This window comes from Dipodomys ordii, unplaced genomic scaffold, assembly GCF_000151885.1.
Source record: "Dipodomys ordii isolate 6190 unplaced genomic scaffold, Dord_2.0 Scaffold44, whole genome shotgun sequence".
Classification (NCBI taxonomy): domain Eukaryota; kingdom Metazoa; phylum Chordata; class Mammalia; order Rodentia; family Heteromyidae; genus Dipodomys; species Dipodomys ordii.
Genome location: NW_012267260.1, coordinates 5,496,899 through 5,520,796, shown reverse-complemented (window position 1 = coordinate 5,520,796; position 23,898 = coordinate 5,496,899). Strand labels below are relative to the sequence as shown.

At 48.1% G+C, this 23,898-nt stretch overlaps 1 protein-coding gene across 3 annotated transcripts in view; it reads right to left on the bottom strand.

Moving 5' to 3' along the window:
* Positions 1-23,081, bottom strand: part of Adgrf5 (adhesion G protein-coupled receptor F5) — a 70,020-nt gene extending 46,939 nt beyond the window's left edge. For 2 of the 3 annotated variants that reach the window (XM_013019209.1, XM_013019211.1), the window contains exons 1-2: positions 22,908-23,081; positions 3,566-3,801 (exon numbers count right to left, since the gene is read on the bottom strand). The gene's annotated coding sequence lies outside the window, so the exon portion shown is untranslated. The remainder of the gene's footprint in view (positions 1-3,565; positions 3,802-22,907) is intronic. The other variant, XM_013019210.1, reaches the window with a different exon arrangement.
* Positions 23,082-23,898: the final 817 nt, after the last annotated feature.

Here is a 23,898-nt window from a genome sequence, read left to right as displayed (position 1 = left end):
TTGGTCCTGCCCCGGTGTCGCTCCCATTTCCTTCCCCCTCCTTTCACTAGCCCATCCTGTCCATTCCGCAATCCCTCCTCCTCTCACAGTGGCCTCACTCTAAGCCATGCCAAACACTTTTGCCCTAGGCTTTTCTCTATTGACACCTTTTCTCTCTGCGGGAGCTTGGCCGCTCCACAGTTTTATGTGAACCTTCCTAAAACTTCCCTTTCCATGCTGGCCTCTTTGCTAAGAGAACTATCATCATCTCCATTTGGTAAACAGGGAACCCAGGCTTGTGTGGGAATCAGACGATGTGAACAGAACGCTGAGTGGATAATTGATGGATTCCTGGTGGCCCTGGGCAATGCCTGCATTTGATTGAAAAAGCCTCCTCGGAGCTCTCTGCTCAGGGGAGTCAGATCCACACAGAAGAGCCCTCGTGGTGTTCACCTGAAGGGAGACAGCCACAACCCTGACGGGTGATATGAACAGGAGCAGCTGAAGAGCAAAGTCAGAGCAGAAAAGGCATCAGGGACCAGGTTTGCCATGAAAAAGAAAAGAAAATGGGAATCCCCCCTTGATCATTGATTTAGATAAATCCAGAAGATAGCCAATCAGGCAAAGGATTAATTAGTATTCCCCCCCTTCCCAGACACACCCTACTTAAGATTAGAACACAATTTAAGAAGAGAACAACATGCGCATATCCTGTTTACCTAGGACACTCAATCCAACTCTGTAGACTCCCTGAGCAGCTGGGAGCCAACTTGTCCACAGGGGAGTGAACCATGGGTCTCTCCCAGTTGAGACCACAGGGCTATGCCAAGGCCCAGGGTGCCAGACACTTCCCAGGGCTCCTCCTCTAAACAACAGGGGGAGCTAGAGCTGCCCACACCCCTGCCCCCAATGTTGTAGAACCATAAACACCATAAACAGGTGACATTGCTTTCTACTTAATCACACCATAGCTTATAGCCAGGACTCAATGGTTCTCAACTCCTCCACAAAATGGGATCACTTAAGGGACATGGACCGACACTCCCTCTCTCTCTCTCTCTCTCTCTCTCTCTCTCTCTTCTCTCTCTCCTCTCTCTCTCTCTTCCCCTTCCTCCCCCCTCTCTCCCCACCTCAGTCCTCATACCCAGTCCAATTCCCAGCGATTCTGACTCAGTTGTACTGACAAAGCAGCAACTAGATGTTGCTCTCTTTTAGAAAGTTCCGGTTGCTATGAACAGATAGCAGATGTTCACATCTGCAAGCAGTCTGGAGGAGGCAGCAGGTTGGGGTACCTCCATGACCCTCACCCCCCAGCAAAACACCTGACACCTTGCCTCAGAATGGACAGAGTCCAGCTGGTCGCATGAGTTGTGTAGTACCGTGACCATCACCCTGACGGTACTGACTGCAAGCAGAACTGAAAAGCTAGCCATCTGTTTCTTCCTATCCCCATGCCCACAAAGCTTGATTTTGTGAAGCTAGGCAAATAAATCAAGCTCTGTCCCTTTCGTAATCATATTCCCTGAAACAGGAACAAGATGTCTGCTTTATTTGTGATGTGGAGAAACAGGGAGCATGAAAGTCTCTGAAGAACAAAATTGATGCCGAGCACCAGTGGCTCACACCTGGAATCCTAGCGACTCCAGAGCCTGAGATCAGAGGATTGCGGTTCAAAGTCAGGCCCAGGCAGGAAAGTCCCTGTAGATTCTTACCAGAAAACTGGTAGAAGTAGAGTCTCAAAGTGGTAGAGCACTAGCCTTGAGCAAAAGAGCTCAAGGACAGCGCCCAGGCCCCAAGTTCAAGCTCCACAATCAATAACAACAACAAGAAAGAAAAAAAAAAGAACAAAATTGTTGCATGTAAATAATGGCAAGAGATTGAATCTATGTTTATAGGAGATGGACCAGGCTTAGCACCCAGTGCGGGTGGCGTTCCATGGTGATGCTGCTGACTGCTCTGAGAAGCCTCACAGTACCAGGACCGGTGTAGCAGGCGATACAGTCATGTTGTTGTCTCACTCCATAAATACAGCATCTATAAATACACCAGGCCTTGATGGCGCTCTGTTACGAACCTGACACTACGCAATGGGGTACAATGACACCCACAGCTCTGGAGAAAAGTCAAGAGCTGCTAAACTGAATGAGACGATCGTTATTGGATTTCAAAAACCATCAGAACCCAGTGACCTGTCATTTGGAGTGGTAATACAATGTTGGCAAGGACAAGAAAAGCCAAGATAGTGACTGTAAAGTTCTCTGTTGTTACTCTTGCTTATTGTCCCTTCTTTGCCTTTCTGCATGACCACAATGAGCTGGTTCCTACTCAACAATTTAGGGGCATGGAAGAGGTAGACAGCCACCTTTTTATAGGCAACTGAAAGAGATGGAAAAATGAACCTCTGTCGAATGTGTTGATCCTCCATTGAACAAAGGGGAATCTCTCCCAGCTGTAGGCCATCTTCCCTGGGCCAGCCACTTTGCCTATCCATTGATCATTCCACAGAATCAAGTCCTTAGATTTTTACTTCTCCCTCCCTTTTATATTTCCAAAACAAAGATACTTTTGTTGCTCTTCAAACCACTTATTAGCAGGTCTAGAATCTCGATGGGGGGGAGTCGTTGATAATATCGATTGCCAAGGCCCAAACCAACATGAAAATATTAATCACAGAAGTAAGCCGAATCCACAACATGGTCTTCTAGATATTGAAAGAATTGTTTGTGTTGTCCTGGCACCGAGAGAAAGGCCCTAGAAGGAGCCAGGGTGGAAATCTGACCACAGCAGTGCACTGAGCTGTACAGGGCTGGTCCAGCGAGCTGGGAAGAGCAGAAAATGAACTTTTAACTAGTAACACAGCAAAGTGTTACCGGGATGGCCTTTGAGGAGAGGGACTACTGTGTGCATTGGGGCGAAAGCCCCTGAAAACCTGTTGTGAGATGCCCTCACAAGAAGACTTAGATATTTCCTATGCAATTCCAAGACTTAAAGACCAGCTCTATGACTGCTGCAGAACAGGTAGACAGGGCACGATGACTCTTCCACAAAGTATAAGAAAACACGCGTAAGCAAAGCCACACATCCTGGCGCTTCCCCTCTTTTCTGGAACATTCCTTGCAAGTCTGTCTGGCTCTTGAGCTCCGGTTCGTGTTTCCTGACCAGCACTCAGATTCCTTGGTCCCCAGCTATGGGTGGGAGGTTGTGGGGACACACGTGTGGCGGGGGCAGCGCATGCCTCCCTCACGCACCACGGGTACCCTGGATCGGAGCATGCTCCTGCCTCGGGATGGGAGAATTCACCTAAGAGTAAAGCCAAGCTTTGCTAGGAGGAAAACAAAATCCTCACAGTGGCCCAGTATGTATTCTTCCTAGATGCAGTCTTAGCAACCACCGCAGTGCTATGCACAGTGCCCTTGGGATCTACTTTGTCTTCCTGTCGTTTATGTCAGAGGAGCCATGCGAAAGCATACCAGACGGAGAGGACAAACCAAACCTGGGGGTGCCTGCCAGGCCGTGCAGAAGTAGCCCAGGTCCCCCAGGGGCTTGCGCACAAGAAGGACGGGCCATAGTAGGAAGAACACATTACCTGTCCGGTACTGTTGTCCCCAGAAGGGCTCCTGCTCTCTGATCAGATGACTAGAAGCTTCCAGCTTCTACTAGGAGGCCATTGCCTCCGGCTTCCTGGAAGACCTCACACCCAGGGCAGGGAATGCTGAACAGGATTCATTTCGACCTTTCAGCAAGTCTAGAAGCTTCTTTGAACAAGCTCATGTCTCCCCAGCGGTGTTCGGAGCCTCGTAGAACCAGCCCTGAGCCTCTGTGCTGTTTGAAGAAAAAAAAAAGAAGCAATTTCCTGCTCCTCTTCCCCGGATGGCCGTGCCTTCCCCGGATGGCCGTACCTTCCCCTCCCGCCCATGGGAAGTCCTTCAGATTCTCTTATCTGGAAACCTCCTTAGCCAGTGGACAGACTTGTTCAGCCAGCACCTTCTCGCTCTTGCTTTCCTTTCTCCCGTGGAGGGGAAAAACCAGAAAAATCAAACCACCACTGACCAAAAATGGGTTCAAACTCATGAGTGGGGTTAGGATGCCTGCCTTGTACCTTCAAAAGAGGAACAGGAGCGGATAGTATAGACATCAAATGAAAAGTATCCACGGCCTTTTGTCTCTAAAGGGGCCAAGAAGTCAGACCATGAAAACATTCCCAAGGGTGTGACCAGGGGTAGAGTGGGGGGAGGTGCACCTCACAATGCCACAGGGGGGCACAGCTGGCTCTGCGCGCTTCCCAGGCAAACACTGAGTGTTTGTACCTCAAACCACATAATCAGTGACACTTCAACAGCGTCTTGGAAACTGATGTTTAGAGACACAGACGTGTACGGGGGAGTCCTATGGTCAAACCACCGTGCCGTAGCTGGGGTTAAAGATGAGTGGTTGTCGGAGTACTGGACCGGAGAGTGACCTGACTCAGTGGGAAACTGCGGCCCAAAGGGAGCTAGTGACTTTCACAAGGTCAAATCTAGGCAGGGGTGGACTGTCATTTGATTGTTTTTATATGGTGGCGGGGAGGGGAGGCGGGGGGCGTGCAGTTTTGACTTGGAGGTCAGGCAGGTGGAGCTCAGGAAGAGGAAATGAGGGCCCCAGATGAGTCAGTGATGTGGTCCCCAAACTGTTTTTGGAGAGAGGCTCACAGGGTCAGAGAAAGGATGCTGAGGGCAGACCGTGAGGATCTGAGCCTTCGTCCCCTGGCTACCCACACGGCCCTGCTGAGCCTCACTTTCTCTGTGTGTCAAAAGCCGGCTCACGGAAGTGCTGAATGTACGGCTTCATTCCAGCGGAAGAGCTCAGCAGCACACTGGTGGCCCACACCTGAAATCGTGAGCTCTGAGGATCAAGGTTTAAAGTCAGCGCAGGAAGGAAAGTCTGTGAGACTCTTGTTTCAAGGAGCCAGCCAAAAGCTGGACTAGCGGCTGTGCTCAAGCAGTAGAGCACCAGCCTTGAGTGGAAAAAATAATACTAAGGCACAGCACTGAGGCTGTAAGGTCAAGCACCAGTGCTAGCACAAAAAAACTAAACAAACAAATAAAGGAGGAAGCGCTCCCATTGGCTGCCTTCCCCCTGACCCCACCCCTGTCTAGAGAACTGGACTCATGGCCTCTAAGCTCATCCTCTCCATGCCGTCTCCCTGTCTTCTTGCCTGAATTCCCTTCCGGAACTCCCATGACCCAGCATGCAGTGAGAACAATACTTAGAGGGCAGACAAGAGTTAAGTGTCATTGTCCCTGAGAGGTTCATTCTAGGAGTCCAGAAGGTACCAAAGCCGGTGGATTCTCGCGTTCCTTATAAGAAATGGTACAATATTTCCATATGACCTATACATCCCCCTTTCTATACTTTAGATCATCTGGCTCACATATAATACCTAATACACTACACATAAATACTACTATAAATAATAACTATACTATAGAGTAATATACTATATATAATGATATACTACATGCACAATTTTATAACATATAATATAGTAATATAATACATAACAACTATGCTATAAATAACTATACTAATAACACCAATGACAACTATACTGCATTGTTTAAAGCTAAGGGAAAAAGTCTGCGCATGTTCAGTACAGAGGCAAAATTTTTCCCCCAGATGTTTTTTAATCCTGAGGATAGGTGTGAGTGAAAACATGAACCTTCAAAACATGTTGTAAGTGCTGGTTCTCAGGACTGCTTTCTACAGGCTGGATTGGACGCATCTTGCCTGAAGAAAGCGCCAACCGTTCGAACGAGCTCCTGAGCAGGTGCATGGCGCTCAGTGCTCTGCCTGCACCGGTGGCGGGGCACGATCGGCTTTCTGGTGTGGAAAAGGGCTCTGCCAGCCTGGCTGTGCCTTTCAACTTCCCAGAAGAGCTGTTCCTCCCTCCACAGTCCCCGGCTCATGAAGAGAACATTCCGTGCTCACCACATCACGTACTGTGAAAACAAAGGCAAAGAAAGACGGGACCCACCGTGCAGCCTGGGCTACAGTGCAGAATGAACTGCTGATGGACGGCTGTGGGCCTGACCCGGCCACAGCCAGGGCCCGCAGGGCTGCTCTCTCCCTCGCCTCAGACCCGCAGCCACGCTGCCCAGCTTGGCGCTGGACCCACTCCTGCTCATTCCCTCCTCCACAGAGAGTTCTCTCGACTCACGCCCTCACTGTTTGTTCACACTTTGGTTCAAATACAGCTTTCTAGCAAGGCCTTTGCTGACCACCATATGCCACGCTCAGCAATCCTGATACCCTCACTCATTTCATTAGATGATGATGATGGTGGTGATGATGATGGTGATGATGATGATGATGGTGATGATGTCGGTACAGGGGTGTGAATTGAAGGCCTCCAGCTTGCTAGGCAGATGCTCTACCACTTGAGTTCCTCACTCCCCACCTCAGTTGTTCTGAGTTTCGTTTGCTTTTCAGAGTCTCTTGCTACCTAGTCAGCCTCAAGCCGTGACCCTCCTGCCTTTGGCTGTGGAGCAGTTTTGGAATTGCAGGCACGTACCGCTCTGTCACTCGGCTGTGTCCCAATGTCGTGCATTACCTCCCAACTGTACCGTGTGCTTTTGCATTTGAGGCTGTCTCCAGTTGCATTTTTTTCTCTCACGAGAATGTAAGCTCTCTGGAGGACCATTCCCCTCAGAACAGCGTTCAACAGTGTGCCGAAGAGCAGTGAGATTATTACAATAGTGCGCAGCCCAGATCTTCATATGTGTAAAAAATTACATTAAGATTCAGCTTGGAAAATATCCCATCTCTCCATCTTGGCAGGATAAAATCGGTTTGGGGGGAAATTTTTGTTGTTTGCTTGGTTAGTTTTGGGTGTTTGTTTGGTTAATTTGATTTCCCAGCCACTCCCTATAATCAGATGTTGGTGAGCTTTTTCTCAGTGTAGCCTACAAGTGGCTCTCTTTTTATTATTTCTATCCTGATGCCAGAAAAACTCTCAGCACTGACCTGTTCTTACACAGGGAAGGAACAGATAAATATTGAGCAGTTTCTATAAATGGTCTTATTCTTATTTGTTGTTGCTTGTTGTTGTTGTTGTTGTTTTGGTGCTTGAAATCAGGGCCTAGGCACTGTCCCTGAGCCTCTTTTGCTCAAGGCTAGCACTTTTATTGCTTGAACCAGAACTCTACTTCTGGCTTTTTGGGGGCAGTTAGTTGGAGATAAGAGTCTCACAGACTGGCCTGCCCTGGCTGGCTTCAATCCATGAGCCTCAGATCTCCACCTTCTGAGTCAGAAGTAGGATTACAGGCGTGAGCCACTGAGGCCCAACTCATTAAGTCTTGTTCTTATCTTTGCCGTGCATATTTGGCAGAGTCTCTGCGAATGGAATTGGTAGCATCTGTGCCCAGCTGCTACCTCCCAGGCCTTATCTGCACTCTTGTTACCACACCGGTTCTGCCTACGGATGGGTTTACCATAAGTCCTACTACTTTTGCCATGAAAGATGCCACGCGTCACCTCTGAAGTCATCAAGGCAGAGTGGACAACTCCTGATCTACCACTTCTTCTCCAGGGTGACCCCAGATTCTGCCAGGAGTCTTGGACAGACACCCAGTAGAACTCTTCTTTGGACTCTGCTGCCTTCTTTTCCCTGCCCCTTTCTGGACCAGGGAGTGCTGAGGTCTGCCTTCACAGAGGTGCGGCCGCAGCTCTCTCTCCACCCTCCTTGGCATTTTTCTCTAGGCAAGCTGCCTTCAGGCCCAGCCTCGGTTCTCTGAAGTGACACTGCAAACTGTTGCTGATATGCAGGGTATGGAATAGGCCGTCCAAGTGTGTCCCGACCGTGGTGCGCATGTCAGAGTTACCAGCTGACCAAAACTTGTCCTTGACTTCTCTTCTTCCCATTCCCCACCCCTACCCCACCCCCAGTCTCCCCACAGTGAGCAGGGTGTATGAGGGCTTCCACCCTCCTGGGAGGGAATCTGCGCAGACGGGAGCTGAGCTGTTGCTAACGGCCGCTCCTGCCCTTTGAAATCACCTAGCGTGCTTTGTAGACTTTCTAGATGTTTTCCACCCTCCACGCTCCAGCGGCCAATCCCAGCACAATGAGCGGGACTAGGTGTCCAAGTTCAAGAACTTCCCTGATTACATTGTTCTTCTGTTTATCGGGACCACAAAGCTATTTGGGGGGGCCTCGTACACAAAACACAGCCACGTATCAACAATTACGTGATTATTCCACACCCACACCCACACCCCTCTGGCTTGCCTCCTCTGGCCTGGCTACTAAGAGAAGACACACAGAGAGACACAAATATGCACCTGCTCCGCACACACTCACACTTTTCTTCAGTGCAAATGAGAGTTAAGGAGGTAGCAGCTGCACCATAATCCTGGACCATGAAAATACCCTCCATAGTTGATACTGGACCAGGTCTTTTATTCACTCCTTCCTTATATTTAATCTAGTGTTTTCTTGTTTTCCTTAAATGATGTTCTCTCCCTCCCTCCCCCTCCCTCCCTTCCTTCCTTCCTTCCTTCTTTTCCTTCCTTCTCTTTCTCTTTCTCTTTAATGGAACTCAGACCCTCACACATTCTAGGCAAATGCTCTGGTTTTAGATACTTTAGAACTTAGACCAATGAAAGTAAGGATTTTATTTCCGACACTGTTTAGCATCAAGGATTGACCCCGGCCTGTTATCCCAGGTGCATGCAGACACCGGGCAGGACCCCGGTATGCATGGACGTGCGATCTGACCTCAGCCTGGCTGTCAGCATTCACTGTGGTCTAGCCTATGAGGCTCTGTGGCTGAGCTGTGAGGACACGGAAGGGTTAAGAGCTTGGAGGACCGAGAACTGGACCCTGTGAAGGTCAAGCCAGCTAGGCAAGGCAGACGTGGAGCGAGCTATTGGAACGTTTCAAAAGCTGGAGACCTCGGATAAGGGAATATTACCCTATTCTCTGCCTGCACCTGCATCAACCCCCATACCAAACTCATGTGACCCTTGTCTCCTTGCTCAGACCCTATAAAAACCTGGACTCCAACCCCACCCCCGGCATAGTCTCCAAGCCCACGGCAAAGCTGTGTCCCTCTTTGTTCCTCAATAAACAGTCCTAGCCTGTTAAAGATCCAGTCTGGCCTGTTTCCTACCCTTCTCCTCCATGTTCCTAACAAGTGTCGCCGCCATATGCTGATAACTTTTTATAGAGGGAGTAGAACAGGAGTTTAGACTCATGGCTTCATGTTTGCTAGAAGACCCGTGTTCGCCCTCTCAGCCACACAGCGTTGATGACAGGCGTGTGCCATCAAGCCCAACTATCTCTGTTGAGATGGAGTCTCAAGAACTTTCTTTGACCTGCTCAATTGATTATTCCTATCTCTATCTCTTTAGTAGCTAGGATTCCAGGCATGAGCCTCCCAGCCTGTTGATAACTGTTTTCAGTAAAGACTTGCCACTACCAAGAAACAAATGGGGAAAGAACCCAGAGAACAGCAAGACCGCACAAATCCTCATGTCCAGTGGGCATTACCCATCTCCTGGGGGTGCGGATGGGGGGGCTATCCTTGCCACCCCCCATGTCCTCCTACTCCTGATGAACTCCATCTATGGAGCGCTATGGAGAGGAAGAAAGAAACGTAGGGTTCTCTTTCACAGCAGCTCGAAGCCCCATGCCCTTGGGCCCCCTAAAAAAATAAGTGTGGTGTGTGCAGCTGACCTGGGGTCAGAAAGGAAACGAGCTTCGCTCTGCTGGAGTCGGATGCAGGAAGCAGGAAGCTTGTGTGTGGGTCAGGGGTACAGCCGCCCTCCGGGACAGGCTGTCCTGTTACCTCCTGACCCTCTCCCTAATCAAGAGCGCGGGATGCACGGCTCCCGCTGCGAAGGCAGAGGCTCCGGCAGCCATCCCCACGCCGCCTCAAAATGGAGAGTTGACCTTGTACAAGAGAAGATCCCATGAGTGTAGCTCCTGTACCTGCCAGAGCGTTAGGCTGCAGACCTTCACGGACGCCCCGTTGGATGTGCAGTGCTGGAATCCTCGCTCAGAGTCTGTCTGCCCTTAGCCAAATACAGCAGCTCCTGCAGCATGATTGGGACATCTAAAGGCAAATGTCCAAGCAACTCGATACAATGTGTGGTAGAGATGCCAAGCATCTTCTCAGGCTTTTCTCCAGATCTGGGCTCTGCTACCCAAGATCGACTTCTGAGACAGCAACACAGACTCTGGGATGATGAGCGATTCAATCCCTGTCTCCTCCAAGGGGGCCGACTGGCCTGCGTTTACCCATACCACCTCCCCCAGGTCCACCTCCACCCTCCGCTGCCCTGGAGGCCAACCCCAAACCTCACACACAGCACCCCAGTCTCTGGGAAGATCTGCAGGATGGAGAACAAGAGGAGCCCTTCTACCAGAGGTTTACACACAGGCTGTGTTCTTCCACCCTCAACCTCGCATCTGCAGGCGACCCCGGCTCAGTCACAGGTCTCGCCAGGCTCCTCTGACAACATTCCCCCCCTCTACCCCCCTCCACCCCCTCCACACATCTCACTGTCCCTTTTTGCTTAAGGAGAGGAGAGCTACCTGACATTTGCTGAATGTCTCAGATCTTCACTTGTTAACCTTTGAGGGTGGCATTTCTTCCCTGGCATTGGTTGCCAGGGTAATATAAGCAATAAGGAAAGAAATAAGTTCTGTTGAGCAAAAGCACTATGGAGAAATATAAAGTAGGATAAGGACCATAGGGTGTGTGTGTGTGTGTGTGTGTGTGTGTGTGTGTGTGTGTGTGTTGGAGGTTGGCACGAAGCCTTTTTTGCCAGGTTCTTGAAAAATCCCCCTTCCCACCTCAACCCCATCCCTAGCCAGCCACACGGTCTCAGATCTTCTGCCAATGGGTTTTTCTTAACTGTTAAGCCAAGAACTTCAGGGCACTGAAGTGCTAACATGCCCCTTGGGGCCCCAGGCACCGTGTCCGCCAGTGGTGGTTCCAAGCAGTATCAGGAGTACCAATAACCAGGCATGATTCTGATCACAAGTGGCTTGTGAGCAAACTTGGCTTGTGTGTTTGAGCAACACATACCCTCTTTAACCCTAGAAAGCCTACCAAACACGGTCTCCTAGTGACCCATCCTCTCTTTCTCTTCCTCTCCGCTGGCCCAAGATCTGTCACTCGCCAGGTTATAAGCAGCAGATCACAGCCCAGTATGGCTGCTCCTTGTGCCTTCCTGCTTCTCCTTGATAAACACTGCTAGCTGCACAAGTTACATTGGTCTTCTGTTTTCTTCTCTGTCTAGGGACGTAATAAGAAGAAACTCTGGATCTGCTGTCCAAAAGGAAATCAAGGCTGTGGTTGATCAAGGCTGGGGAACGTCTCTCAGCCATTGGTGGAATCTCAAAGCCACCTCCTCTTCTCATCTCAGGAAGGTGCGGCTCAGTGGGTGAGGATCAGCATGGGGGTCCAAGTGGCAGTAGATTCTCACAGGTAGGCTTTTGAAGAAACCCTGTGAGTCTCCACTGATCAGTATTTCTGAGCTCTGCAAATCTTTATCATTACTTCAAGCTCTCTGGGTGACTCCTGTGTAAACTACACACTAAAGCCACAATATATTGTTCTAGAGGTATAATCTCATGTAAGATATATCACAGTGGGTAAAGGGCTCACCTACCCCCCCCCAAACTTGCTTTATTTTTCCATTGTTTCCATTTTCTTGACTATACCCAAACGAAAGTCCTGGGAAACTCACCTCACCCTCCTTGAATGCTACCTACTGCAGAAAGACTCTTGTTTTAGCAAGGTCCATGCACTGACCAGTCTCAGAATATAAGTGGAAAGGGGTCAGAACCCTGGTGGGCTCAAGGGGTATGGAGGGATGTGGGAGGAGGGTAGGGACTTGTAGAGACATACAGCAAACAAATACATAACTGACGGGTTATTCGGTGGGCTTCAGGTAAAACCTCGATGTGCAAATTAAACAGATAGGGTGGGGAGAGCAAGTTAATAAAAAGTTGATTGTGTCACAGGCTTAATGAAAGTAGTTTTCCATTTATTTCCTGTGAATACAATCGTGGTCTAAATAATAATTCGGACTATTTTTAGTAACTTTCCTTTGAACTTATTGTTTCAAAACTCAAAAGTGACTTTTAGTACGGGTCGAATTTTGTTTGTGAGGATGTGGATTGGGCAGCTCCATTTAATGGGTTTCACTGATGAACTCGCGTGAAAAGTTATACAGTACTAAATAATCTTCAAAACTAGATTTAGCCCCACCCTTCTACATGAAATATAGAAGAAATATGAGCTAGAATCCACTTGGATGGACAAGAACTTCTAAGTGTGTCCGTATACTTGGAGACTTGGCTTAGACTCCTAAGTTAATTTAACAGACTTTCATAGGACATTGGATTTTTATGATTTGTTGGGGTTTTTTTTGTTTTGATTTTGTCAGTTCCTTTGGTCCTCACACTGAATCCTTACTCATTTGGGTGAAAAGTTGTTAATGCAGTCATTTGGTATTTTTCATAGCCATCTTCTCTTAAATCTGGAATGTGAGAAATTTGACTAATGATCATGACATTAAAGAAGGCAGCTACTCTTTGGACTTTGGTTTTTAATCATACTTATTTTATTGATAAACCAAGGAGAAAATTAACACACAAGGTCTCTTCCTCCTCCTCATCCTCTAAGTCCTGTCTTGGAGGTGACTGTAGGTTTCCTAGCCTCTTCCTATCTATCAAGAAGGAAATAACAGTCCTCAGGATATTTTGGTCTTTGCCTGCTGACCACCCAAAGAGGCACAAGTCTCCTGTTTACGCATTCAAGCCCATTCCACAAACTCAGATGGAAGTGTTCTAGAATGTAGAAAAACTTGCTCAAAAAGCCACAGCTCCAAAAGCCCTTCACAGGGGCAGAGTCTTACTGGAGTGTTTGCTCTGGGTCACAAGTAACTTCCTACTTTACAAACAGAAGTTTCAAACAGCCTGTTTTTAAAATCCCCAAGAACCCTACATTTGACCAGATTTCAACCTCTTACAGACCAACATGAACAAGAAAAAAATCAGATATATTTGGGCTGCATTATCTTTAACTCCAGAAATAGTTAAAAGTAGAAGCCGCATTGATAATATGAAAGACAAGAAGTTTCGTAATTCTTCCTCCCGGAATATTTCAAATTTCATTGTGTCCCCATAATCATCAAATAATCTCGGCTAAGTTCCCTCTCAGAGATGCTTGCTCAGGAAACAGGGCAGCAGTTTTAATATGGGGCCTCAGTATCCCACAAAAGATGTGAATGATAGACCTGGAACATGTACATATACATAAACACACACACACACACATATATATATACATATATATGCATGGTGAATCTGACTAAAGTATGGCATGTGCATATATATGGAACAATTAGAAGGCCCTTTAACAAAAATAAAATGACAGGAAGTTGTCTGGGGTGTAGGTAGTAAGTAGTTCGGGGGAGCAGATGAAAAGAGCTGAGGAAAGGTGAATATAATCAAAATGCTTTATGTAAAGCATGGAACAAGGGACTTTGCCAAGTCAGGTGTGGGAAAGGTGGAGAAAGAAGAGGAATAGAATGGCAGAGGAGGTGAGTCTGGCCAAGATGCACTGTATACACAGATGGACATGTGGACATAAGTCTACACAAAGAATTGATGCTAAAAGAAAAATGCAAACTCTAGAGTCCAACCCCAGACCTCCAGAATACAGAGCCTACAACAGGGACTTGGTGGCTGCCCCGGTAGCCATTTATCCACCATTGAGATACAACAGAGGGAGCTTTGGCCATTGTATTGCTCATTTGGATAAAATGCCCATGTCTGGCCCCCCTGGCTGAGGCCAAGCAACCAGGACCTCCGGGTACCCCGAGCACAACACTGGCAGGTAACGGAGCCATTGCCTCTTCCCTGCCTTACCACTGACCCCCAATCTACCATCATCACAGCATCAGCTCAACCTCTTCCTACTCCATCCATCCCCCAGCCTTATGATGACACCATTGATAAGTTAACAAATACTGTCCACACCGAAGGTCATAATCTTGAAGCAAATCCATCCCAATAAATAAATCACATCTATGGTCCTGAAAATTACCATGCATAAAATTATTGACTTCAGATGGTTTTCATGTAAAACAACCACCACCACCACTTCTGTGGAGTTAGTCATTTATATCAGATCTGAAACTGTCACACCATATCATGGTCAAAGTAAGGAGAATTTACAGAATGCATGCGGGGTTAGAGGGTGTTTGGCCATTACTACATTTTATCAGAAGAAACCAAGTTTGTTCTCTACTCACATGTTGGATTATTTTAGCAGTTTATCTAGAAATTTATATCTCGAAATCATGTCATTTACCAATAAATATTTGCAAATGACACATTCACTCACGAGATAGTTTTGAGCACTTATTTGAGTCAAATACTTTACACACACACACACACACACACACAAGCTGAGGATTAAACCCAGAGCCTTGCCCATACTAAGGCCCTGTACCTTACTCCTATCCCAAGAGTGCTTTTAAGAAATGAATCATCCATGGGTTTCGCCAGACTTACAAAGTTTATTGTTGGTAGAGGTGCTTGTGTTATTGTTATTATCAACTGCAGTTTCTCGTGGAGAAATGATTTGGTCACAGGGCTATGCTGAGTGTTTTCTATAAATATTTCTTATCCATGATGTCACAGTACTCTATAAACTGTCAACTATTCTAAAATGGCTAACAGTTCCCACTTTAGAGGGAACAGTTAGGTAAAAGTTAGATAACTTGCTGAGCCTCATTTAAAAACGGTAGATTAAAATTCAATAGTGATACTCACTAGATACTATGTTGGAAATGAACTCTCTCTCTCTCTCTCTCTATATATATATATATATATATACATATATAAAACTATATAAGTTTTGGGGAGGTGGTTGGGAAGGAAAAACTGGGGGAAAATGAGAGAGGGGAGTGACATTGTTCAAAAGCTATACTCATTACCTGACTTGTGTAACTGTCACCCCTCTGTACATCACTCTTAAGAAAAAAATTAAAAATTAAAAATTTCATTCCTGTATCTAAAAGATACTATATTTTCAAAACAAAAAAAAACCCTATAGATTAAAAGCTAAATTGAAGAATTTGAGACAGAATCTGAACCTCAGCCCCAGTCCTTGCTTCTTTCCTATCCTGTGCTCCAAGACCCAATGTGGTTGAGACACACCATTTTATAAAGAATGGGATACATCTTAGCAAAAATGAATCTGGAAGGTGAAACCACTAGCTTGCTCAGTTTGGTGGCTCATGTCTGTCATTCTTACTACTCAGGAGGCTGAGATCTGAGGATTATGATTTAAAGCCAGCCTGGACTGTGAGACTCCTACCTCTAATTAGCAAAAAATAGTTGGAGATGTGGTTCAAGGCATAGAGTGCCAGCCTTGATATTAAAAAGCCAAACAGGAACATCAAGCCGAGTTCAAACCCTAGCACCGGCGTGCGCACACACACACACACACACACACACACATACACACACACACACACACACACACACACACACCCCAATAACTCTCCCTGAGCAATGCTGGCTGGCACAGCTCTTGTATCACCACTTTCCTAGGTTACGGATGGTTATCTGGCTTCGCTTGACTTGGCTGAGGGTTAGGGAGAGTAGACTGTCTAGTGTAGACTGTCTAGTGTAGACTGTCTAGTGTAGACTGTCTAGAGTAGACTGTCTAGAGTAGACTGTCTAGAGTAGACTGTGTAGTGTGGCACTCTTTCTTGTCCTCCTCTTACTCCTCCCCTCCGCCCCTGTCCTTGTCCAGTAAGCCCAGAGGCCAGGGATCAGCGTCCAGGCAGCACTTCAACACATTCATTCTCTTCTGGTCCCAGGGCCACATTTGAAGATAACCTCAGTTTACATTTCTGATATCTCCCTTATCATTGATACTCTCAGATTAATACTTTACAAAAACCCATGATCGAGAATGACGAAGAGATTAGGTTTTGTAGAACAATTAGCAGAACACATACTTTCCCCCAGAAGCAACAGAGGGCCCACTCTGCAGAGTTTTGGGGGATCCTCTGGCCCTGCCCTTTCAGTGTCCACCTTGCCCTTCAAACGCCTGTGAGAGGAGGTGGGAAGAGGAGACTCTCAGCAAGATTCTCCTGCAGACGACTGGGCAGATCACTTCATGCTCTTGGAAAGGTGAGCGGACCAGTTCTGAGGTACAGCTGCGAGAATCTATGTACCCTCACTCTGGGAAGATGCGTCTTGTACATGACTGCCTACGTCCTCACCAGCGCACATGCGCACATGAGGACGTGGCACGCGTGGTCAGCTGCATGCATGTCAGCAAGACTCCCATGCAGCTGAAATCCCCACAGCTCTCTCGCTTCCTAGATGGCTGGCAGGGTGATTCTTCTCTTCAATGTGGAGCCAGAGGAGCTGCTGAAGGTAAAGGGTTAACGAGGATCTCTAGCAACACCTCAACTCCTTCTTTGAGAAATAACAAAGAGAGGAAGCGCAGTTCTGCTGGAGGAAATTCTCAGGCCTCCCTCTGCACATTCACAAGCGGCCCTGAGAACCCCTGAGGGGTGTCTGACCATAAACACGCGCAAGCAAAACAATCTATAAAGGCATTTCTACTAACATTCTCACATTGTCACCAAACAGCTAGGAAATGGTTTCCTCTATCTGGGGACCGAGAGGGGCCTGGACTGTCACCTGTTGGCAAACCAAGGCTGTCAGCCCACACGGGGCAGGCGATTGTACGTGCAGCCTTCTCTCACTCCTTGGGCCTTTGTTTGTGCAGGCTCTAAGTGAAAGCCTTGCTGGAATTCAGGCCACAGACCCAACACAGGTCAGGCAAGGTGCAAGACTTGAGACTCACCTCCCAGGAGATCCTCAAACACAACCCCGAGGCTTGCAACTTCAGTTAGTAATCCAGTGTTCTTCCCAGGACTTGGGAGAGCTCCACAAGGGCCAGAAATCACATATGTGCCAGCTGAGTGACAGCCTGGGCTGTTTTCCCTGCAGTAGCATGAAAGGAGCCTGGAAGCTTACTGGGAATCACTTTAAGGAGAATTTCTCAGAAGGAAGTTCAAGTACATGAGGATGAAATTGCCACGCTTAGGCAAACGTCTGGTCCGATCATTCGTTAAGAGTTTACATTATTTATTCCTCAACGAGCAAGCGGTTTGGTCTGCTATATCCATTTCCTTTTTGTGTGTGAATCAATGAAAGAAAAGAGGAAAATAAAAATAAGAAGGAAGGTACATGAAATAAAGTAAGAAGTAAGCTCCAGGTAATGAAGGAAATCCAATGCCTACTCTGTGTGTGTGTGTGTGTGTTGGGCCTATTCATATATACTATGATTTTATCTTTATTAAACTATGCCCCAAACACCCAAGTAAAATTGATTGTGACCTTCAGTTCTCCAATAGCACCCTCAACACACACACATACCATTACAGGGCTCTCAGCCAGTCAGTCCATAGGGCAGTCAGGCTGAGGGTGCACCCAGTAGAAAGCATTACCATCACGGCAGCTGGGATATTCTTAGATGGGACATCCTCCATACCTATTCATATATTTGAATCTGGCCAGAGAGATGGATAACCCCCATCTTGACCCCCAGCGCTGCCGGCCAGGTCCAGAGAAAGATGATAGGTTGCAGATTTCCCTGGAGGTGGGGCTAGCAGAAGGCCCCCCTCCCCCATCCCTCAGCCTCCTTCTGCCCTTTGTGCTGCAACAATGGGCGGAAACGCGGCCTTGTTAGAGGAAATTACCAGGGCCATAGTTGGGACATTAGACAGTGGTTTTGCTATGCTACATATCTAAAAATAAGCACCCGGGTCTGCAAGGGTGTCTGTGATGTTATCCTGCACTTGATTACATTTCAAAGAGATTTCTCTTTTTTTAACTGTGTTGTTTTTAAACAAGCAAACCTAGGTAAACTTGGAGACTAAACTATCATGGCTTTGCTTTTAAGGGACAGTGTGAGACCGATTTATGTTGAAAGGACTATGGGGCTCTCTGTCTGTCTGTCTGTCTCTCACATGCACAGCATCTCACAGCAAGCTGGAAGGAAGCAAAGGCATGCGCAGGGGGTGGTGGTCCCAAGTGGTCAGACAAGTAGATTCGGAGAAGAAAACATGCCAGAAGGCAGACCATGATGAACCTGACTCACAGCGAGCGGCCAGCCCCACAGAGCTCTGTCTGTTCACCTCAAAAATCAGACATCCCACCCACAGACCTTGCAATGGAGAGGCTGGTAGAACCACTTTTTTATACTTTCAGAGTTAGATTTGTGAGGTGCTACAAGCACTTATCCATGGAGTAGAAGAAGAAGAAAGCCGGGACACTGACCCAAGTCTCACTGATGGCTGCCTGACTACTTTGGCAGAAAAAAAAAAAACAATAAACCACTAAAATGTAGCTGGTGTCTGTCCACGTGCCCGCACCAGGACTGAGCCACACTCCAGCTTCAGCTGATGGAGGGTTTGAGTGGACCTTTCTTTCCTCAGTAGCCTCATTTCCTTTTTCGCTTTTTCCTGGAAGCCCAGCCTACTTAATTGTTGCTGCGAGGAGCCTATTTTAAAATTATTAAAGAAGAAAAAAAAAGGAGTCAAAAGTCAGCCTCCATCACTCCAGCCTTCTTTTTTTTTTGGTGTCTCGGGTTAGGGCGCTGACATCATGAGATTCCTGGAAGTGGGAAGGGACCTTTGAGGTCATCACCCCAACCCCACCCAGGGCAGGCATCCCCCTGGGAACACCCCAGCCCCTGTCTCCGCCGGTGCTGGAGCCCTGCCCAGGACAGGGCATTCACTGGACCACAAGCTCCCCCCTTCCAGACAGTTCTGATGATGGCTAAATCCTTCTTTGCACAGCACTGAAATCAGTGAGTCTACAATTTCTACCTGCTGACCTTCAGGCCCTTCTCTCTCTCTCTCTCTCTCTCTCTCTCTCTCTCTCTCTCTCTCTCTCAAATTCAAATATTTATAGACAGCCTACATGCCCACAAGATTGGATTCCATCTTCCAGCAGTCCCTATATATTCAGAGAGTGACCATTTCCTCACTTTTACCATCTTGGCCAGCTTCCCCTTTGAAGATAGACACAAACACACAGAAGAGAAAGAGAGACAGAGACAGAGAAAGAAAGAGCTCTTCCACTTGAACCAGGCCCTCAGCTTATTTTGCTTTTAGGTTATTTTTGTCCAAAACAGCCTCTGCCTGTGATGCTCTCATCTATGGCTCCTGCCTATCTGGTGGTCTTTACCATCATCAGCCACCATGCCTGAGTAAGATGTTGAGATGGAGTCTTGCTAACTTTTTGCCCAGGCCGACCTCAAACCATGATCCACCCCAGCTATACCCCTTCCCCCATGTAGCTGAATTATAGGTGTGAGCCTCTGTGCCAGCTCCGGGATCTGGTATCTTTCTTGAAGCAATATATTTGTCACGTTAGTTCCCCAAATATTAATATATATATATATATATATTTCCAGAAACAAAAACCAGATTTAGCAAGTTACAATTACTTATTTGCAGATATAACAAGTGAGAGAGATTTAAGTTGTACTCTGCCTACTATATGCTTCTGATTAGAAAAAAAAAGAGAGAGAAATGTTGAAACTAGTTATAGCTAAATTTGGACTCCTATATCATCAGATCTGTGGCAGTCCATCAGAAACCAGGTTAACATGATCTTTGTTGCTACTACTTGGGTCTATGAATCGACTTCAGTGTGAATGTAGGCAGTTAGGAAAAGACTGGCAAAAGCAACATCACGGTAAGGCCGCTGTCAAAAGATGAGCATGCGAAGAGATGTCTGAGGACTAGGGAGAAAGAGAGCGTCAGGGATCTCGAGGTGGTGCCTCGTCTGGAAGCTTCCATGATGGAAAAGCGGGAGAAGAGGGCTTGGCAAACGTGAGAGGGGTCAGCTGAGCACACCGTGCTAAGGGTGGAGGTTGGGCCTGGGGAACAGAGAAGGCCTTTGTGTTCTAACCACTGTCTATGCACTCACAAGAGTTCCAGGCCTGGCCTGGGCAAATGACACCATGTCTTACCCCAGTATAAAGGAACTTAGCTAGCACGCGAATATTCAGGAAATCCCACAGCTAGTCAGAAAGGGAGATTTTGCAGCAAAATCATGCTCTCGAGAGGGACTGGCTGGCTTTATGTCTAGAAGCTTCTAGACTTTTCCTGCTTCTCCTGGCTGCTTTCTAAGAAGTGCAGGTCACTTCTAGAAAGTCTCTCTTCTCGATTACCTTCATTCATGTCGGCACTGCCTGGGTAACTCCTGTAACATGGAAGAGAATGCTCTGGCCTGTGGGTCACTGCTTCGTGAAATCCATCGCCACTCCGCTCTCTGGGTACCGAAGCTCAGTGTTCGTCTCCATAGTTGAGCACGTGGGTACAGAGATGGAGCGATTCCCCTTGGCCCTCATTCCTATCCTGCCCCTGAGCACTGCATAGCGTGGGGGGGGGCGGGGGGAGGGGGGAATGCGCACCTGGTGGCACCCAGCCATGGCCAAGGCCTCCTCTCCCCAGCAGTGCTGTCTTGTTCACTGCCCGGACAAAGCAAGGCTTCCGGAAAGGTTGTGGGCCCACGCTAATTCACCTGGAAGGGGCAGGAGGCCACTCAGAGCCCAGAGTGCACACAGGGTCACTTTTTCCTCATTGGTGCCACGTTTGAGCATGGGACGCCTTTGCACGTGTGTGTGTTAACAGGTGTTAAGACTTCAGGTCCTTTTTAGTTTTCCTTAATGCTTCCAGAGGGAGGGACAGGGTGGAGGGGGATAAGAGTCCTCCGTGCGGGGAGTGGCATGGGGATGGGGTTCATACCTCGGCGGCTAGGTCCCATGCACACACACGGCAAAGGGTCTGGCACATGGCAGGGCCCAGAATGTACTGCTTAAACAGCAAGTTCCTCACTGCCCGTGGCAAAGGGCAAGAAGCAGAGACTGGGAAACACAGATGGGAGGCGTGAAGACAGACATTCTGAGAGACACACACAATGGCTCTGCAGAGGATTTGGTGAGCCAGGTGTGATAATGAATGCCTATAATCCCAGCGTGAGGGAGGCAGAGGTAGAAGGACTGAAAACTCAAGTCCCTGGACTACATAGTAAGCAGAGACCTTGTCTCAAAAGGAACAAGCAGACAAAAATAACACAACCCTTCGGTGGATAAATACACCCAGCCAAGACTCCTAAACATAAAGTGCATGGTACCATGTTAGGAGACGGGCAGCGTCCCTGGAAAGCATTCACCAGTGATTTCATTGTGATCAAGCAGATTCTTCAGGCAGTGTGTTCATGCGTCCGTTCACTCATTCCCTCATGCATGCCATCAGGCCCGGGTGGAGCACAGGCATTGTCCCAGTGCCAGGCTCCCCTGGCTCGTGTTTCCTCGGTGATGAGGTGAAGCCGCCATTTTTAACCATCGGGGAATGCACTCAGGCCCGTGTCTGAAGTCGTTCCCCGGGGTCTTATACAATCACAGGCCTGTCGATACTTGAGAAGGCCAGAACCAGAGCTGTGGCACGAGGGGTAAAAATCAGGCAGCAGGGGATAATCGAATACAGAAGGTGGAATGGTGCCCAGGTGGGGAGAATGGGAGGCCCAGACACGCTGGAGTGTTTCGCACAGGTGGAAAGCCAGCTAAGGAGAGGAGAGCCAGAAGGTAGACCTCGAACGTCTTCTGGACCCTCTCTAACTCAACCCTTCACCAACTTCATCACCGTTATCCACCCAGGAGCCTTGATAGAACGCGGATTGGGTAACTGTGTGGAACACGTGGAAAATTTGCATCTCTAACACACGTGTAGATGATGCCAGAGGCCCCCCCTGACCCTCACAGTGGAGGGTGATGGATTTGTCTCTCTGAGAAGAGTGACATGATCAGAATTGCCTCTTCCCAACTCCCCTGGCAGAATACGGAAAATGGAACGCAGGGACATACAACCCACGTAACACTCAGAGCAACACGGAATTACATGCATCTGAGCTTACCCAGCCAAACAAGAACAGTGCAAGTGTGATAACTAGGAATAAATAAGGGCTGCTAGCTCATGCGACTCGGTATAGAATGTTTCTCCCAAACAGATAGCTGGCCATGAAGCTGAAATTAAAACAAGAATATAAGAAACCGGACCAAAAATAATAATATGCCAGAGGACTACGCCTTGGGCCTTTCTCTAGATTTCAGCTGGCTCATAATCTTGAACTCCCAACGGCAAGTACACAGGAGCGGGTACACAGAGTAGCTAGAGAGAGGGCGAGCTCCCTTCCCACAGGTGGCAATGATAAAGGAGGACACAAAATTAGCCGTCATGTACACCAGATTTGAGGAAACCTTAAAGAGAGTAATTATTCCATAGAAAATTCCAGAAAACAGCCTTAGGTCCTCCAAAGTGCCTTAGCTGGATGCACCCATGTTTATGAAACGTCAGATTTCTTCACAGTTAGTACTCCCATGCTCTATACTGGAAGCACTTGTTCTAATTCTCTTACCAAATTCTCTTCCTTAACTACGGGAGGAGACAAGGCAAGCTCACCAAGAAATCGTTTTTAAAATCATGATAAATGTCTACACGGTGGAAAACAAAAAGCAACTGGTAAACTTTTCCTCTTATGTAGAAGTAAAAAAGAAAAGACAAACAAAAACAACTTCTAATGAGATTTGCCCTGCGAAGAACATAAGCATTGTTTTCACGTGCGATGCTTGTGATGTTCCTGAAGAGAGATGCAGGTTCAAAGCTCTTGCTGTATTTTCTCACAGTCCTGTAACCCAACCAAAGCTCCACCAGGAATGGGGCGGGGGACCAGGCAGCCGAGGAGTGCTGCGCAGACACGGGCACTCCTACCTGCCCTGGAGCACTGAGGGCTCGCACACAACCAGAAAAGGCAAAATAGCACAGGGACCTACCTTTCTCTTCTGTGCTCTGCAGCCTCCTGAAAATTAACCCTCTCCTGATGATCTTCCCTCAACAACCTCTTAAGTGAGGTGATGCTCCCGGTGTCCCATTCAATCGGGCAAGCAGACAAGGGCGGGATTTGGCAAGGGCAGACCTCAGCTGGGGCTCCCTCAGGCTGACACCCGTGAGAGCCCAGGTCCAAACTGCCTCTGCGGGGAGAAGCCAAGAGCCACCCTGTGGCTGGAGGTGGAGGCCCGGTGGGGGTGGGGAGGGAAGTAATAGGGGAACTGGGGAACTGTAATAAGAGAGCCTCTCCACATGATTTCCTGGATTTGGTGGCTCTTGCTTCTCTCTCTCTCTCTCTCTCTCTCTCTCTCTCTCTCTCTCTCTGTCTCTGTCTCTCTCTCTCTCTCTCTCTCTCTCTCTCTCTCTCTCTCTCTCTCTCTCGGCTCCCTAGAGGAAACATGAAATTTAAACCTGTCCCCTGACTATGGGAAAGGAGAGAGCAAATACTCTGAGAGCCATGAAAACAAGAAGAAACTCAGCCCCAGGCAGGGAGCTACTGGATCAGTGAGTTGCACTCTCCACGCCAAGGACTCTCTTCCTGAAGTCTCCCCAAGTGTTTAACTCTGCAAAAGTCAAGAAGGCCCTCATCCTTGTCCACTGAGCTGCAGGGCCGGCTGGCTGTGTCCAGATGTGGCTCTCCAGAGCAGCTGGTGGGAAGCAGGAAAGAGCAGGAAGACAGGAAGACGCGGGTCCCCCGCCACAAGCCTTTCCTCACTGGCAAAGCTGCTGGAACTCTCTTCATCGTCATCAAATAAAACAAATTCTCCTCAGGTCCTCAGGCTCTCAGTCAGCCGTAGGTGGTCAACTATTACCTGAAGGCTGAAAGCAGGATCGTTGGACATCCATAGAGATGGAGAGAAGGTGCATCCTGGGGCCTGTGTGGGGATGGAGGGGTCTGGTCCCAGGGCCTGGGACATTGCATTGCACGGGAAGTCT